The following is a 19,414-nucleotide window of genomic DNA, read 5'->3' as shown; positions in this document are numbered from 1 at the left end:
AGCTCTGCAGGTACCAGAGAGGCCATGTCAATTCCACGTGCATCTGCATTCCTTCCCTCCTTCAGGTTCATCCACACAATTAATATATAAGCCGTGCCAGCTACTCTGCTGTCCAAGCCATGCCATACTCTTCCAGTTTTTTAAAAATTATTTGCATATGCTTTCTACCCTTTAAAGGTAGATGCAAGCGTTTGTCCTGGATAGTCATACAGTGTGGAAATAAGACAGATCCTTGTGATCAACGAATGTACAAGCATGTCCCCTAAAGTAATGTGACTACAGGTGGAAAGGGGCTAAAGTTATAAACAAACCATTCATTATCATTCTCTTCCCTCTGTAAAGAGGCTTTTCTACTATAGACACACAGAAAACTGGCAGCACCACGCAAAAGCAAATACAATGGGGACTGTATGTAAGCAACCCCTCTAGGGAAGACATAGACAAGCAACTTGAGGATTCTTTCTCTGCTACTCTACTCCGCCTCTCCCCAGGAAAAAAGATCAATGGTATACAGTTTGACATGGGGCAATTTTCTCAACCACAAAGTTAAGGCTGAACTCATAAAAGAGTTGCTCCTTGAACCTTTTGCGAGAAACGGGAAGGCTTGTGTCAACGGAAATCTCATGAAATCCTACAGACATACAACACAGAATCAATCTATTAGCACTTAACACTGGTGCAGAGAATCCAGATGGTCATTAACTAGTGACGGAAATAATTCACATCAGTCATGAACCAGTAATAAACCAGACAACCACACGGTTATGGACCAGAAATAATCCAGAAATAGCCTCAGCAAGCATCTGCCGTTTACTGTACATGGCAACTCATTGTGGAAGCCAAGAGGAGTGGGACCAACAAAGATACCTGTGAAATACATTTGCTGAGCACTGCATGTTGACGACTCCAGTAGCTAAGTCCTCATGGATAGAAAACTGTTAACACCGATCGAAACCACAATCCTGTAACAATTTTTGTCACTGAGTAAGGTCCCCCAACTTCCACCACATAATAAAGACACAAGGCAGTGCCCTTGTTTTCACAACAACTGGGCTCCCAGACTAAAGATAGGAAGCTACATCTATTGTTGAGATTGTTTTAATAAATTAAAAATGGGATCTTTCTGTTCACGGCACATCCGGGAAACAGGGCTGTTAGGATGTGCCATTCCAGTTCCAATATGACCAAGTGGGATACCTTGGTTATTTGTGATTGCTATTATCCGGTGGGTTCCTATGACTATTGACCCGTCTCAGAATGCAAGATTTTCAGAAATGGAAATCTCTTCCGGCCATGACAGGCTCTTTGTCAACAGGGTTAGTTAGGCTGTTAAGGACAGTATGTCAGTTTCACTTTTTCATGATGGTTTTATTCTAGTATTTTTGTTACACTGCTATCATTTGGACTGCATTTAAAATGCCCCTAAAACCAGTAATAAAAAAGTTATGTCTATACATTTTCCCACAAATCAAGGAAACTGTTTATTGCCTTTGCAAAAAGGAAACAAACAAAAAAAGCATACTTCTTCCTTTCTCTCTCTCCCTTCTCTATCTGCACTCCTCCTCCGATGTGCTCTCCCACCCAAGGGTCTGCTGAGGGGTGGGATGATAACTAGCCCGAGTCTCGCGGGATATTTATTTTTACATTTTTTTTTTTTTAGGTTTAAAACCGCCTGGTTCCTGGTTGATCTGTGCTGAAGGGGTTAATAGGCAGCGGAGGCAAAGCTAACATGGGACAGGCCCTAAATGGCTCCAGCTGTGTATAATTAACTGTAATACTGCAGAATAAATGACTTTTATTGGCAACCGTGTCATAATTTCATTAAAAGTCATATTTACAGCCCTATCATATGAAATGAGTCCTCCTGTATTCTGGAATTTAACGAGCATTCACTTTTTATCTTGTTCAATTATCTTCCATCCCTCCACACCCTCCCCCAGCTCTTCCTCACCCTAGTGTGGGAAGCGTGAAGCCAAAATATAACAGGAATCTAATTAGCACCTGGCAGAGGGCCCCTCTTCTAGGGAGTATCTACCAAACCACAATAAAACTATCTCTCCTTGTTTTCAATTATAAATAGGTAACTTCCTTACACAAAAACATTAAGTAACAATCATAAAAACATCAACTTGATTTGATGGAAAGTTTTCAAAGGTTAGGGCTCTAAAAAGAGGTCATGTCTAAAGCAATCAGGAACAAAGTCCAAATCTGCACAGTGGATCGTGATTACAGGGAAGAAAGGGGACGCTGACAATTGGTTTTGAATCAAACCTTTTCCATGATAACTTCTGTTATCTGAGAGAACTGATATATCCCACATTTTTTTTCCTCCTGGAGTGGTGTATCTAATTAAATCTCTCTTTCTCCCCCACCATCCCTGACTTTCCTTCCCTCCTCTCTGCTTCTTTTATCTTCCTCACTCAAGTCCCAAAGGAGAATATCTTGCTTGACCCATCAAGTGATCTAGAAAGTTAATCTCATGATCGCAAGCTCAGCTTTTATTCTATCTCAAATGTCTTCTTGGAGTTTACAGATTTGTAGGGAAATTTTGAGTGTGGAGATACAATATCAGGAGTGTATTTTCTTTGTCAAAGTTCCAATTGATATAGTCCCTATGCATGTTAGCAAGAATGTTCTCTGAAGACCCAGGCAGACCTGTATTTGGGGTGAGGGGGGAGATTTTATTTCTATTTAGTCTTCCAGCTTTATTGAGTATAACTGATACTAACATTGTGTAAGTTTAAGGTGCATAACATGTTAATTTGATACATTTACAAATTGCAACATGATCACCAGCATAGTATTAGCTATCATCACCATCTTACACAGAGTTCCCATTTCTTTTGTGCTGAGAACATTTAAGAACTCCTCTCTTAGCAACATTTAAGTGTATGATGCAGTATTATTAGTTATAATCACCATACTGAGCATTAGATCCCCAAACTTGGTAATCTTATAGTTGGGAGTCTGTACCCTTTGACCAACATCTCTCCATTTTCTGCACAGCCCCTACCCCAAATAACCAGCATTCTACCCTCTGTTTCTCTGAATTTGTCCTTTTCCTATTCCACACATAAGTGATATCATACAGTACATGTCTTTCTCCATCTGACTTATTTCACTTAACATAATACCCTCAAGGTCCATTCAAGTTTTCCTAAATGCCAAGATTTCCTTCATTTTCAGGGCTGCAAAATATTTCATCGTCACTATGCTACTTCTATGTAGCTATAGATCCCATCTTCTTGATCCATTCATGCCTTCCTGGACACTTAGGTTGTTTCCATGTCTTGGCTTTCATGAATAAGGCTCAGACCTATATTTTAATCCATATCACTTACTAGCTATGTGACATTGGAAAATTTAGCTCAACCTTTCTGAAGATCATTTTCAAATAAATAGGATTAATTACCATCATCTTAATGGGATTGTTATTATTAAATAAAACATTATGCCTTTTGCATTGTGTCTCAAAGAGAAGACATTCAGTCGATATTTTCTGTACTCTTTCTTCCTCTGCCCCCTCCCATCCCTCTCTTCTCTCCAGGAGTTTATAATTTCCCTTCTACTCCATCTTAGTTAAGTTGGAATGTTTAGCGTTAATGTTTTGGGCTCTAGATTAACTGAGGGCTACTCACGACAAAGGATGCAAATTGAATGACAAGTCAGAATCTGTAAAATAGACCTGTTAACCATAAAAGAATGCCGTGAAAGGTAATGACAACAAACTCAGTCAGGAAGGTAGTGAGAGAAATGATAGGCACGGCCGGCATCGGACATGAGGTCATCTTACCTCATAAGACCCCCGGTGGTCTAACAGTCTGAGCAGGGGTGATGGAGAGAGGGAGCAGTGCCCAAGAACCATTTAAGCACAACCAGCATTTCCATTTGTGAACCTAAAATGCCCTTGGAAGCTGGCATCATTTTAAACATAATGCCAACACGCTGGGGAACACTTTCTGCTGCCAAGCACGCCATCTTCAGCAAATTCCACTGCACACTCGTGTCGCTGCTCTCAGTCCTGCTGCTTTATCTGATTCTAGGCTGGCCCTTTATAATTAGCACTTTGGGCTGGTGGTATTGTTTAGGAACACTTTTCCATCATTCATTTGGGGATTTAATAAAGCTTAGAAATACTACGAGCAGGAGCAACATCTAATGCAATTTATCCCCCTTTCTTTTTTTTTAAACTGAGGATCAAGATTCCTTATTGGGTTGTAAAATCTTTTAACTGGGTTGCAATCAGCATTTAAAGATTTAAAAAAAAATAGAATGGAGCAGAATAAAATAGAAAATAAAGTATAATAATAAGATCAAGTGTAGGTTCATGAGATTTTATATATATGTAGTGGGTGTAGGTGTAATGCTGAAAAATATTGTCCAAAGTTGGAAAATCACTGATAGAATGGTTAGCCCCCAGATGCAACAAACATCAGTCTTTGGGCAAGTTGTCCCATACCTCCATGTTAGTGCTTTATTGTAATCTGCTCTTCAAAGTGCTATTTATCCTCATCTTCCTCATCAGCAAAATGAACCCAGCAGCCCAAGAGGAGAAATAAAATTTCAGGAAAGGAAACATAATGGGGGTGAGGAAGAGTCTATTCTAAAGGAATCAAGGAAATATTTGTCTCATTGTTGCTCACCTGGGGTCCCACAGTTAATCAGCCGCAATCCCTTTCCATATAAAGTAGCAATCGTTTGACTTCTCAAATACAATAAAAATCTCAAATATAAAAATTTGCATTTAGATGCAATGACCTACAGTGTGTCCCTAACAAGATAATTAAGCATGAGCGTGCAGGGTGGCATTTAATTGCTCTTTGCCAAGTGTTCCTGGACAACTCATTCCAAATGTTTTGAGTTGAGGGGCTTCAGCAGAGGTCCACAGTGAATGTCTCTGGTTCAATATCTAGTTCAATTAAGGGGACTAGAAAAGGGCAATGCTGAGGAACGAGGAAGATATTAGGGATATTCCCAGGGACCTTCTGGGAGGGATTATTGCTTTGTTGGCCCCCGGCCCCAATGAGTGACTGGTTAAAGGTGATGCTCTCTTTCTGGCATCTCTGATCGAACACATCATTCTTGCTCTCCAGCTTCTACCATCCCCTGTTCCAGAGGCTGAATTTTGGGTTCGAGGCAATCACATACAGTGTGTTCACTCTATTTAAAAACAGACTCCGGGAAAAGGAGGAGTTCAATAAGTGAAGGCAGATCCCTATCGAACACTAGATTTTCATATCCCCAATCTGCCACACTGTTGAATTAGGCAAAGAGATCTCACACGAAAACCGTAGGATGCCCTTGCACGTGGCCAAACAGATGGCTTGCCGGCAGAGGCATCTGCTCCAATTTCAGGCAGGGCAGCGGGGTGGGGGGCAAAGAGAATGCCCTCTAGAATCTGGGACAGCTCCTGGAGACCTCTGCGCCTTTCCACTGCAAAGTGGTTGCTTCCTTCAAACTCCTTAGATGTGACTTTTCTCCTCTTCTTGACTTCTTGACTTATTGGAAAAGAAAGGGAGGAAAATGTATATACGAAGTTTCTTTTCTTTTTTTCCTTCCCCGCCCCCCAAAAGTTCAAGAGAATAGGAAAAACACAACAGAAGAATCAAAGGGAGGAGAGGAGGCGAAAAAAAGCAAGATCCCAAAATAGAAGCCCTGTTTCAACCGTGTCCTGCTCCTTTCTTCTTCCAGCTCTTGCGATATGACTTTTTTTCTTTGGCAACTCATTGAAAATTCTGGAGAACAGCCAATTATTTGGATGTGAGAAGCACAGTAATTAAAGAACATGTGACCACTGCTATATTCTACCAGCATACCTTTTCTTCTCTCCTCAAAGAACAGAGAGAAGTCATAAAATGGGAAGCTTCTCCTCTGCTCCTCAAGCAGGCTCAACAGAATTAGTCAGTAGGCTGTTTGCGGCTGAATTCCCTGCACCATCCCTCCCCCTAGCTTTACACGATAAAGATGATCTATTAGTTCATCAGCCTTGCTCTTCCTGGCCATTTCCAAAAGCTCTAACTAAAGTTGACAGATGTCTGTTTTTCATAACCAAGATGACTGCCTCTACTATGTTCACTACATTTTAGTCAATTAGTTGAAAATATTAGCATGCTGGCGCTGCTGGTTGAGAGAAGGTGAGTCAGGCCAGTAAAAGCTTTTACTCACATGTGACGTACACTGTGCAGTAGCTGTAAGTGTGTGGACAAAGTACTTGGTTAGAGTCCCAGCCCTGCTGAGTAAGGCTGTGTGATTTTGTGCAAACCCCTCTCCAGTTGCTTCAGTTGCTGCCCTGAATGGAAGAGAAGAAGTTAATGCCTCTCTGACGGGGCTACTGGGAGGATTAAGTGAGTTCCTTCACGCATCATACTTAGGACAGCACAGGGCGTTATCTTTCAGAGTTAGCTTTTATACAATGAGGAGGAGGAAGAAGGAGAGGCAAATGTTTTATTTACCCCAAAGACACAGAGACAGTACAAACATTACAACATACAGAGGCTTTGGGCTCCAGGCCTGAGCTCCCTATTCATTTGCAAACACAATTTTCCTTGGGAAAAGAGCAATGACTTAGAGGGTAGAGCCAAGAACAGGGAAGAAAAATGTGAGCTTTAATTTTATGTGTCAACAACTTGGCTGGGCCATGGTGTCTAGTTTTGGGTCAAACTTCCATTTAAATGTTGCTGTGAAGGTATTTTGTAGATGTGATTAACATGTACATCAGCAGACTTTGAGTAAAGTCGATGACCCTCCATAATGTGGATGGGCCTCATCCAATCAGTTGAAGGTCTTAGGAGAAAAGACAGAAGTCCTCCAAAAAAGAAGGCGTTCTGCCTCCAGACTGCGTCCGGGCTCCAGCCACAGTATCAGCTCTTCCCCGGGTCTGCAGGCTGCCTGCAGATTTCAGACTCGATAGCCCCTACGATTGCATGAACCAATTCCTTAAAACAAATCTTTCTCTCTGGACAGATAGAGATAGAGATACATGTGTGTGTGTGTGTGTGTGTGTGTATATATATATATATATATCTTTCCCTAAAAATTTACATTTATTTATGTACTCATATATATACATGTATACACACATGTTATTCTCTACACACAAATATATACTCTTCTTTCTGTCTCTCTAGAGAACCCTGATACAAACAACCCCCAAGGGATAGAACACAGCCCTAATCACAGTGACTGCTGTGTGGCTTCCATTTCCCTGGGTTTTTTTAAAGATTTTATTTATTTATTTTTGTGAGACAGAAAGAGAGCAAGCAAAAGTGGGGGCGGGGAAGAGGGAGAAGCAGGCTCCCCGCTGAGGAAGGAGCCCGATGAGGGGCTTGATCCCAGGACCCTGAGATCATGACCTGAACTGAAGGCAGATGCTTAACCGACTGAGCCACCCAGGCACCCCATTTCCCTGTTTTTAAGCAGGAATATGCCTTCTAGCTCTCATCTTATTATCTATTATCTTATGCCTGTTCCACTATTGTTTGTTGGTTGGGCATGACAGAGGTGACTAGTCTGCTGTGCTCCCAGATCACCAGAAGGAAGGAACCATTCTGGAAGACCCACATCAGAAGAATGTCCTATGCACCTGGACCCAATATGGATAATCAGATCCTAGACCTTGCATGGCTGCTGCAATTGGATAAGTCATGTGGCAGAATATATAACATTTATAGTCAGAGTGTTGGTTGTGGCTATGTTTTTACAAGGCCACAAATTCGTCGACACTCTTGCAGTTGGAATGGGGCATCTATTTCCTCTCAGCTGGGGTCTTGTGGCTGCGACCTGTGACTGGACCACTAGAATAAGGTGGGAGTGTTGCTGTATGATGGCCAAGACTGGGCCACAGAAGGGAATGCCGTTCTGTCTGGTTTGCTTGGCAAATGCACTCCTGTCGCCCTGAGCCACTATAGAACAAGTCCAATCACCCTGAGGTCACCATGCTGTGAGAAAGCCAAGCTCCACAGAGAGGCCACACTTCAGTTTGCCATCTTAGCCCTCAGGACATGCTGGCCAATACAACAGATGTGTGAATAAAGAAGCCTTCAGGTCATCTCCAACCATCAGAAATTCCCAGCTAAGTTCCTCCATGCTGTGGGACAGAGATAAGCCTTTAACACTGTTGAACATTATTGGAGCCCTGTGTTCCCAGAAAGTGGGGAAGTCTGAGAAATCCTCCCACCCTTGTATGCCAGGAAACACCCAACCACAAAGGACCACCTGCCCCTTTCTTTTTTCTGTGATGGTCCTCATTAATGAACATCATTCCCTACTGCAAAAGCCTGAACAAAATCACATCTACATTTCAGGTGCATTTTGTCTTCAACTAGTCCTCACTGAGTGCTTTCCACATACTCGACCCACATAATCTGTGAGCATGACAATATTATTTTCAGTTTTGAAGGAGCTTTTTTTTTTTCTGCAACAAAAATAACTAGAACTTATAATCATCTCTATGCTTCAAAGTTAAAAATTTCACCAGGTTAAATGTGGAAATGTGGAAGTTAGTCTTTACTTACACTGTCACATGTACTCAGGAATGATTTTAATCCACAGAATCATGACTTTATTCAATGTAGGAAAGATTCTATCATATTTTAAATTATTGCTTCTGTTTGATTTGTCTTCTTTCTCAGAAACACCAATTATATATATACGTTACATCATTACTCATTCTCTTCCTTCTATATCATCAGGATTCCATATTTCTCTTTTTTTCAATAAACTCTGAAATATTCACAAGTTTGCTCTCCATCACACTAATTTAATTTCCATTAGATTCAAACATGGTCTTTAATGCAAGCTGTAGATTTCGAAGATTCATGCATGCCCTAACCATGCTTTAGGTGTTTTATTGTCTCTTATTTAAAGTTAATTTGCAGACATACAGCTGGATCATCTAATCTCAATATATAATATTTCTGTGTAATCCTGAGTTCAATCTGTTTTTTCTTTAGATGTTTTTGCCTTTTAAAAATATTATTGGCAGGGAGTATAAATAACACTCTATAACTCACAGCATATATGCTTCTGGGACTTTCCCTGGTTCTGTCCTTTCTTTGGAAAGGACAATCTACTCCCCAGTTTATACGTTGTTGGGTTTGTTATTTTCATGAGAATTTTTTATGCTATAATGGCTTCACAAAAGGGTCTCTTTTTTAAAGATTTTATTTATTTATTTGAAAGAGAGAGCATGAGCGGGGATGGGGGTGGGGTGGAGGGGCAGAGGGAGAAGCAGGCTCCCCACTGAGCAGGGAGCCCAACACGGGGTTTGATCCCAGGACTCTGGGATCATGACCTGAGCTGAAGGCGGGCACTTAACCGACTGAGCCACCCAGGTGCCCCACGAAAGCATCTGTAAAAGTGACTCTGTAAAATGCAGACCTTTGTTGTTCATTCATAGCTTGGCTGTTGACTCTGTTGGGTGAGCTGCTCCTTTTGCACATTCGTGTTCATATTTCACAACATAGATGTAGGGTGTACCTGTGTCTCCATCACACTGAAGTATCTGTCTTTCATTTTATTATTTAGTAATGTGAGAATTCCTGGCATTAAATATGCGAAGTGGCTTGAGAGCCTTTACATAGGGGCAAAGTGAAAATTGCTGATTATTTATTATTGCTATAAGGGAAGCCATTTAGGATTACTCCCGTCGCCTTCTGATTAATACCCATCTCGGCAGCATTTTCCCTTTGCTTTTGTAAAGGTTAAGCTACTTCCCTGAACTTCAAACCTTCAGTCGATGTAGCCCTGAACAGGAGCACAGAATTCTGCCTCATTTGGTCCCATGTGAAGGATAATGTTTATTTGATCTCCCCCCGCTAAAAATGGTTCTGTTTTTACTTCCATCCCCACATAACCACAACTGTTTGCAGCTTGAGAGTTCTTAAACTGGTATTTATGTACTTACACAGATAGTAATGAGGACCAAAAACAAAACAAAACAAAACAACAACAAAAAACAGCAGAGACTGAACTCTACAAGTTTTATTTTTGATTCCAAATAAATGCCATGTTATCTCATGCCTTGCATTCAAAATGTGGCCCCTAAGCCAGCAGCACCAGCATTACCTTTAAGCTAGTTAGAAATGCTTAATCTTGGCCCCATTTAGAACTCCTGAGTCAGAATCTGCATTTCTCATACAATCCTCAGGCGATTTATGTGAAGTGAAGTATAAGAAACATTGTTCCTGGGGCATCTGTGTGACTCAGTTGGTTAAGCGTCTGCCTTTGGCTCAGATCATGATCCCAGGGTCCAGGGATCAAGCCCCGCATTGGGCTCCCTGCTCAGTGGGGAGCCTGCTTCTCCCTCTCCTGCTCCCCCTGTTTGTGCTCTCTCTCTCTGTAAATAAATAAAATCTTAAAAAGAAGAAAGAAAGAAAGAAAGAAAGAAAGAAAGAAAGAAAGAAAGAAAGAAAGAAAGAAAGAAAGAAAGAAAGAAAGAGAAAGAAAGGAAGAAAGGAAGAAAGGAAGGAAGAAAGAAAGAGAAAGAAAGGAAGAAAGGAAGAAAGGAAGGAAGAAAGACAGGAAGGAAGACAGGAAGGAAGAAAGGAAGGAAGACAGGAAGGAAGAAAGAAAGAAACATTGTTCCTTCCCATGCCTATCTGACAAGTCCCAGGGAGGAACTCTGAATTCTCTGCACTGACACAGTTGTGCTGTGGGCTGGGGAGGTAGGTGTTCATCCTCCCAGACATCTTTTCATTCTTGCTTTTATAAAAATTCTAGTTAGGTATTGGATATTGCCAGAGAAACAGTGATTAGCTCCCAGGCCTCATTGGCCAGGCCGTGTAAGCAGCAATAAGCTTACAACCTGGAGAGAGGATCAGACGGGTCCAATAAGAAATTTAACATCCTATCGGTGCCTTTAATACTAAGTAGCTGGAGGTTTCATTTCACCAACCTGGTAGATGAGTAGAGCTCCCTGCTAAATTCTTTTAAACTAAAGGTGATTTCTAACTGGGTTTGCTTGTTGAAGAAATACCCAGAACTTCAGATTACATTTGTAGACAAGGCAGCTTCTCAGAACTCTAACTCAGATTCATTTCAGGATATAGCAAGGGAGGTAAAAGCTTGCTGCGTACATGTCTCAAGGAAGGAGTTGTTAGGGGATTTTACGGCATTGGTCTGATGTGTGAAGTGTGTGAAGCTCCTCTTTAGGTTTTACTTCCTGAGAAGACATCAGGTCAGGTCACCAAAAATGGTCTGTGTTTAAAAAAAAAAAAAAAAGGAAGTCACAAATTTGCAAACCTAGATTTCTCAAAAACTACTTTTTTCCTTATTAAAACACAACAATAACAGGTCCTGGCATAGTTCACTAACAGAATTTATTTCAGATTTGATTTTTTGAAAAAAATCTCTCCACCCTCCACTCTTTTGAGAATATACCTAATTATGTTACCTGACACATATCCACTTCAAATCTTCATTAATTCATTAAAGCATTCAACTCTTGTCCTCTTTGTGCCAGACATTGTCTTGGAAGCGGTTTGCTTTCTTCCTTTCTCTGACTCTCTAGTTTGTGTTCTTCATGCTCATTCACCCAAGGCCATTGGGTGAAAACCTATCCTTCCAAACTGATTCCACTCTATTGCCTCTCTCACTGAAGTCTGCCCTCAGCTGTCTGGTTGCCAAAAAATGTAAAAGTCAGTAGAATAACAAGGTTTCCATATTTTGGCTGACTTTTCCCATAGTTGTTTGAAAAGAAAAGCTCCATGCTTCCTTTCTATGTAAGTCAGCCTTGTTTCGTGCCGTGGCTAAACTCCACACTGAGTGATTTCAACAGCTAGAGGTTAATTTTCCTGTAATAGCCTCATTGTGGTGGAGTGTTTTGGAAATTACAAAAATTAGATGCACCACTAATTGGCCTGTCTGGTTTTGGAGCTGCTCCCTGGGTTATAACATAGTCAGAGGACGCTGTAGCAAGGCCAAATTTGATTCCCAAACCAACACTTACCAAGACTGTTAGATGCGAGGAAAGAAAATTGTTCCAAACAGAACCACATAAGTGTGTGATTTTCTTTCTTTTAATTGGCTGGGAAAAGGTACTAGAGAGATTCATTCCCTTCACTAGGACTTGGGGCAGTGTGTCAACAAATAATCCTGGGCACCTACTTCCCCCACTTGTGAGCTGAGCCAGCAGGAAGTACAGAAGAAGAATACACCACTCCTTAATCTTAAGGGGCTTAGCTTGGAGAGGAGAAAATATCAAATCATGTAACCAAATAGTGAGGTTTCAAATTTGTTCAGAGAACAATTTAGATGTACAATGAAAACAACCTTAATATTTTTTTCTAATTCATCCGAGTTCTGTGACAAACCCTAGCCCCCTACTCCCACCTCACTACTGCAAAATGGTATTTGGATGTGAGAGGGAGCTTACTGCATTTTTATGGAAGTTTGGGAGAAGAAGAGGAGTTCTCTGATCTGCTCTAGATCGTCCATCCCTGGATGCCCGTGTGGAGTGGCCCGGTGGTTCTGTCTTCTGGTCTGGTCCCAGGTAGGGGTGAATGGTTTTATCCGGCCCGCAGCATGAGCAGGTGCCTCTGCCTTGAAGTCTTAGCCCAGCGCTGCCTCTTTTCATGAACCAGACCGTTTTAGGCCACCTTTAATCTAGACTTGGTTCATGGTCTGCCACCTAGGCGCTCATCTATTAACAAAAACTGAATGTCAGGCCTTCAGCTTGCTGCAAAATCCAATTTGGGTACCAGAAGTTTAACTTAAACTCTTTCTCTTTGTTTGGTGGGATGGTTAAGAGCACACACTCAGAAGCAACAATGCTGAATTTGGATTTCTGCTCCATCACTTACTAGATTTGTGACCTTTGATAAATTCTGTAGTGTCTCTGGGCCTCAGTTTCTTCACCAGTAAAACGAGGTGTTGTTGTTCACATTATATGAGCTTTCACATGAAAGTGCTTAGAATAGTGACTGACACATAGGAGGCAGGATAAAAATTGTTGACTGTTACATCAATTTCTCTTGAAAAACTCCTAATATATGTTTTTGGAAAGAAAGAAGGAAAGCGGGGTATGTTAGAAGGAGAGGGAGTTGGTGGGGAAGTCAATATCAGGAAGTATAAGATAAAACTGCATAAATATATTTTCAAAATATTACCTCCCTATGATTTATATGAACCGCTAAAAGATAATGAAAAACAGCATATGATTAAGTACTCAAGTTTATCCTATATATTGTATACACTGCAGTATTCAGATACAGGAAAGACGAGATGAATTTTAGCGGTAGTGTGCAGGGAGCTTTCATGGAGGCCTGGCATGGGCATGATTTGGGTGAATAGATGGGGCTGCAGAACCTTAAAAGTATAAATGGAAGGATCTTTAGGCAACACGTGAAGCCAAGTGGGCTTTGTTATTGTCTTTGGTGACTTCCTGATTTTATTCACAGGAATAAAAGGAAATGAATTAACAGCAGTGAGATTAGTTTGAGTCTGCATAGACTTGAGTATGTGGCACCTGCTAGGTCAACTGGACCGTTGGTTAAGAGCAACCAGTGATAGTTCTCCCGTAATCTGATTCTGTGAAGATGAGGTTTATTAGCGGATCTTTCTTTTTTATTTTATATTTTATTTTATTTTATTTTATTTTATTTTATTTTATTTTATTTTATTTTATTTTATTATGTTATGTTAATCACCATACATTGCATCATTAGTTTTTGATGTAGTGTTCCATGATTCATTGTTTGCATATAACACCCAGTGCTCCATGCAGTGCGTGCCCTCTTTAATACCCATCACCCAGTTAACCCATCCCCCCACCCTCCTCCCATCTAGAACCCTCAGTTTGTTTCTCAGAGTCCAGTCTCTCATGGTTCATCTCCCCCTCTGATTTCCACCCCCTTCATTTTTCCCTTCCTGCTCTCTTCTTTTTTTTTTTTTAACATATAATGTATTATTTTTTCAGAGGTACAGGTCTGTGATTCAACAGTCTTACACAATTCACAGCGCTCACCATAGCACATACCCTCCCCAATGTTTATCACCCAGCTACCCCATGCCTCCCACCCCCCACCACTCCAGCAACCCTCAGTTTGTTTCCTGAGATTAAGAATTCCTCATATCAGTGAGATCATATGATACATGTCTTTCTCTGATTGACTTATTTTGCTCAGCATAATACCCTCCAGTTTCTTCTTCCATTTTTAAAAGAGGATGGGTATGCTCTAAACAACTCCAAAGCTCACCAGTCTGAAGGTGAAGGCTTTCTTTTTCCTTTGCTGTTACCTCATCTTTGTCTTTCTCCCAGTCCAGATGCTGACCTTGAAGTCACTTTATTTTATCCTTGAGCTTCGCTCAGGCTTCTCTTTGTCTTACAGCAGACTCAAGTCTAGAATGAATTTTAAGTGATTTGCTAGAAAGAAACAAGGTACAGTAAGATATCGTACAACCCCTTTCTGACCTTAAATCCTCTTAAACTACCAAGAACAGGACTGTGGTGTGTCAAGTCTAGGGCTAAACGTTACTTCTAGAAAACAAAACAAAACAAAACCATGAGTAAATATCTAAGATTAACCAAAGCCTCCTGACAACTGTTGTGGCTTCTTTTATTTGTGTTTTGAGGATTCAAAAGAAGAGGTAATGGAGGAGTGCATTATAATTTAATCACCCTGGATACAATTGTTTCTTATATTTATAGCCTTGCTAAAAATCCAAGCTGGCCCTTCAGTGATTCTGCTCTCATTAGAGGCAAGCCCAAAAATCAGGTGCACAACTTTCTACCTAGAGTTCCAGCAATTCCAGTGGGATCTAGTGCATTAGGCTTGATAGTCTTTGTTTAGGTACAAATGAGTGTTACTATCTATACACTTGTCTCCCTTAGAATCTCTCTAAAAATCTTATTTTTAAGAGGAGGAAAAGAACCATGGAGTAACGAAGTCTATCAGCAGGAATTCTAAGCTTATTTTAGTATTCTTTAGAATCTGTCATTGAAAAGGCAGACTCCCCAAAATTTCATCGGGGGGGCTTGCCAAAATCCCAGCAAGTGTCCTGAGAACTGCCAGAGGAACACTAGTTATTAGACAGATTTTAATTTGTGCAAATCCATTAACAAAAATCTCTAATTAAAAAAAAATCAATAGATGCCTGTGACATTAACCAGGAAAATCTAATAGAGGACCATTAAAATTTTTTTCTATTCAATTAACTTGAACACAACATGATGGACTCAACAGATACTTTAATTAGATGCATATGAAAAGAAATTTTGCAAAATTAAACAGACTCTCTATTTGCAACTGATATGAGGAAAACTGCAGTAAAAGATTTGCTCAAATCCCTAATGACTGGTAATTTCCTTGAGAGGGACATGAATTCATAGACAACATCCTTACAAATCAATCCTTCCCCAAGAGGTTGTCCTTTGTCAAGAAATAGTGCACTGTGCTGCCTGCTTCTGTCTCTATTATTTTTTTTTTTTTCTTTTCTGGGCGAGATATTCATGTGGAAAACACAAAAGGTAAGTTTCAAGGGACTGTTTGCCAGAATCACTATTCCAGGCTCCTCACAGTAAAAATGGCCCAAAATATATGGTTCTAATTTACAGGGTGAACATGTGTCCAAGATTGTCCTGGACCATCTCAATTTATGCTTGTTGCCTTGGCATAGTTATTAATAGCACTCCTTTTTGCTCTAAATAGTGTCTTCATTTGGACAATAAATTATACAGTCATTCTACTAACCCATCAACCATCCCCACTACCTGTTTCACACTACTAAGGTGGGCCTTTCAACTTTTGGTGGAAATATGGGATTTCCCTGCTCAAAGAGGTTAATATTTAGGAAATTAAGAAGTACCCATTGTTGTCTATGCAAACACATTTGCCAACCCCCTCAGTTGGTTTTCTTCTTTTTCCACCCTGGCCTCCCACCCCCAAATTTACCCTCAATGTTTTCACATTTAGGATTAGTGTTGAAATCTTGTGAGATGAAATTAACATAATTCCCACTACAGAGGTTCTCAAATCCTAGATGGCTCTGGTCTTTTTCACTTAAAGAATCATCTTCCTCATCTAAACTAACTCATTAGTTAATAATATAATATGCTTAGAATGGAAGGCTATAGGTAAAATGTTGGATTCTACTAACCAGTCTCCAAGTTGACTCCTGATGATGCCTGCTTCCTGATATTTACATTCTTGTGTGGGATCATACCAGGATTGGTTTTTGTGACCAATAAATGATAGTTTGTCATCCTAAGATTAGCTAATAAAATTTTGCTCTTTCCATTTTGTATGGAATTACTCATCTTGTCTCTCTCTCTCTCTTTCAGATTACTTGCTTTGGGGAAGACATGTTGTGAGCTATGTTGTAAACAACCATAGCAAGAGGTCCACATGGCAAGGAGCGGAAGTATCTGGTCAACCACAAGCAAGGAACTGAGATCTACCAACAGCCACATGAGTGAGCTTGGAATTAGACTCCCCTGGTCCAATTGCACCTTGAGGTGACTATAGTTTTGGTCAATGGGTTAACTGAAACTTAGTAAGAAACCATGAGCCTGGACCTTCTAGATTCCTAACCCTCAGAAACCGTGTGAGATAATAAATACCTATTATTAAAAAGTGCTAAGTTTCAGAGTAATTTGTTATGTAGCAATAGCTAACTGATTCAGTCAAAACCCCTGTCTCCTGGAGGAATGTGGTCAGAAAGGATTAATATGGTGCCCAACCAAAAAAGTCAGTATTTATGAAATAAATGGATGTAATAGGTGCACAATCCATCCATCTGTCAATTCAGCATATATTTCTTGATCACCTACAATGTGCCAGGGCTGTATTAGACACTGCCCTAGGTATTAAGGACATAAGAATGTGCCAAGGATATAGGGGTGAGTACTTGCTTTCATGAGGTTTAGAGTCTAGTAAAATCTGAGAAAAATAGGAAATTGCTAATCAGTTTCTGAGTACATGACTATTTGGAAGGACAAGTAGGTGAAAGTGGATATAGGGCCAGTAAGTGTCAAATGTATTGTGAACATTAAAACCCTTATTGCTACTATTCAATTTATGCATGCAAGTATATAGCACTCAAAAATCAAATGATTCATTTGGGCAAGAGATAAGAAGACTGGACCCTAGTTGATAAATTTAGGAATTGTTTTTCCCACGGTTAGAGAGTAACCAAAATAAAACTGTGATGTTTATCACTAAGAGAAATTTCTAAATTATCATACTAATAGAATGATTGGATTTAGTGAAATAGTGAACACATGATGATAAATTTATCGGGTGTTCATTTACATGTGGGCTTCACTAAGAAGAAGAAGGGTGAAGAGCGGGCAGTGAGGGAAACTAGCCCTGAAATGTGGGTATAGCTTCTTAATTTGATCATTAAAAGTAGGAGCCATGGATCATCACTGACTTCTTTAATGGTCTGAAAGAAGCAATTTACTGCCTCATATTTCCATTAGCGTACATTCAGTGGAGATGGTAATACTTAGCTAGATATATCAGGAAGGTATCAAAAATAAATCACAGTGTTGGATAAGACTTGCAAGAGAGTTATCACTTCTCTTGAGGTAAGAGGTAAGGATTTGCCTTTTCATTTCCTGTGCTATGTCATCGGCATTGCAGGGAAATTCTCGGCTGGGACTGTGACAGGCACATTCAGGGAGTTCCGGTTCTCCCTCCTTTTGGAGTCAGGTTGATATTGCGCCACAGGGCGGTACTTCTAACCTGCGGTACCGGGGACGCCCCTGTTCTGCACACTAATGAAGAGTCAGTGCTGACAAATCCAAAGTAATCACTGTAATCATCCTTTTCATCTTCCCTCCTCTCCCCAAAGCTTAAACTAATAATAATAACCATTTTAAAGCTTTCTCATGGGAAACTTGGGCTCGACTAGAAGGAAAATCAATTGTTCTTAGGACAGCTATTATTGTAAGAATTAATCACCGCTATTTGCAATTACTGTACCATACAATTATCACTAATATTTATGCCGCTTTGACTGCTGCTGGAGACCACGCTGCCTTCGCCGCTGTTACCCCAGAACAGAGAGGCAGAGCAGAAAAATAAATGAATCCAAAGGATGGAGATGACAGGTGGAGGGGATCCGATTCTCCCACTGTCAGGCCGAGATGCATTAAACAGCTACTGCTGCGCGAGTCACAACAGCAGCCCACTCAGGCTGCAAGCTCTCCTTTGAAAGAAAAGAAAGGAACTCAAATAGGTTTGAGAGAATAAGAATTAGAATTATTCTCGGGCTTAAAAATCTATTTTCTGAGCCTGCATAACTCAGTTCTTCTGAAGCATATGATTCTTTATCATGGAAAAGAAAAATCTGCCACTCCCTATTTTGAAATGAGCACCCTGCAATGTGCCACTTGGACTCTTGGAGATGAGTCCCCCTGTCTGTGCGAGTGAGCAGTACCTGGCCTCCATCCTGGGGGGGCGGGGGTAGTGTTTAAGGTTTTAGGTGTTAGGTTTCATTAAGCAATAAACAAATGACAAGTCTTTATTTTCCTCATTATTTATCGAATATCAATTTATAATTTAAAGATATTTAAAGTTGTTTATGCTCTTATTTTTAAAATAATTTCCAACACGGGACGCCTGGGTGGCTCAGACAGTAAAACATCTGCCTTCGGCTCAGGTCATGATCCCAGGGTTCTGGGATGGAGCCCCATATCAGCCTGCTTGCTCAGCAGGGAGTCTGCTTCTCCCTCTGCCTGCCACTGTCCCTGCGTGTGCTCTCTCTCTCTCTCTATCTACTAAATAAATAATCTTAAAAAAAATAATTTCAGACTTCCAAAAAAATGGAAAAAAATTGTATTAAAATGTCTGTACAATCTTCACCCAGATTCCCGCAAATCACAGTGTGATTACCCAAATCAGGAAAGGTAACACTGAAGCAATAGTATCTAATCTACAAACTTGCAAATTTTACCAATTTTCCCAGTGATGTCCTTTTTTTCCAATCCAGGATCAGATCCAGGACCCCACATTGTACATAGTCGTCCTTAGTCTACCTTAATCTGCAACAATCCTCATTCTTCTTTTGTCTTCGATACTCTGATGTTTTGCAAAGTAGTGTCTGATTATTTGTAAAGTGTTTCCTTGAGATTGGCCTCAAGATTGACAGAAATACCACAGAAATGAAGTTGTGTCCTTGGTAGTGTTATCCTATCCCAAGGCACATGATATTTACAGGTGACTTTTTTTTTAATTAAGCTTTTATTTTGAGATAAGTGTAGATTCACATGCAGTTGGGTAAAAAATAGTTTAGATAATCTCCATATACCCTTTACTAGTTCCCTCCCAAGTTAGCAGCTTCCAAAATCATAGTGCAATATCACGCCAGGATATTGACACTGATGGGCAAGAAACGGAATATTTCCATCAACACAAGCATCCCTCTTTTGGCCCTTTTAGAGCCACACACAATTCCCTCCTCCCTCACCCTC

Source organism: Mirounga angustirostris, unplaced genomic scaffold (assembly GCF_029215605.1).
Source record: "Mirounga angustirostris isolate CCGP_5_RB_7025 unplaced genomic scaffold, mMirAng1.0.hap1 SCAF_2, whole genome shotgun sequence".
Taxonomy (NCBI): Eukaryota; Metazoa; Chordata; class Mammalia; order Carnivora; family Phocidae; genus Mirounga; species Mirounga angustirostris.
This window is presented reverse-complemented; position numbering follows the sequence as displayed.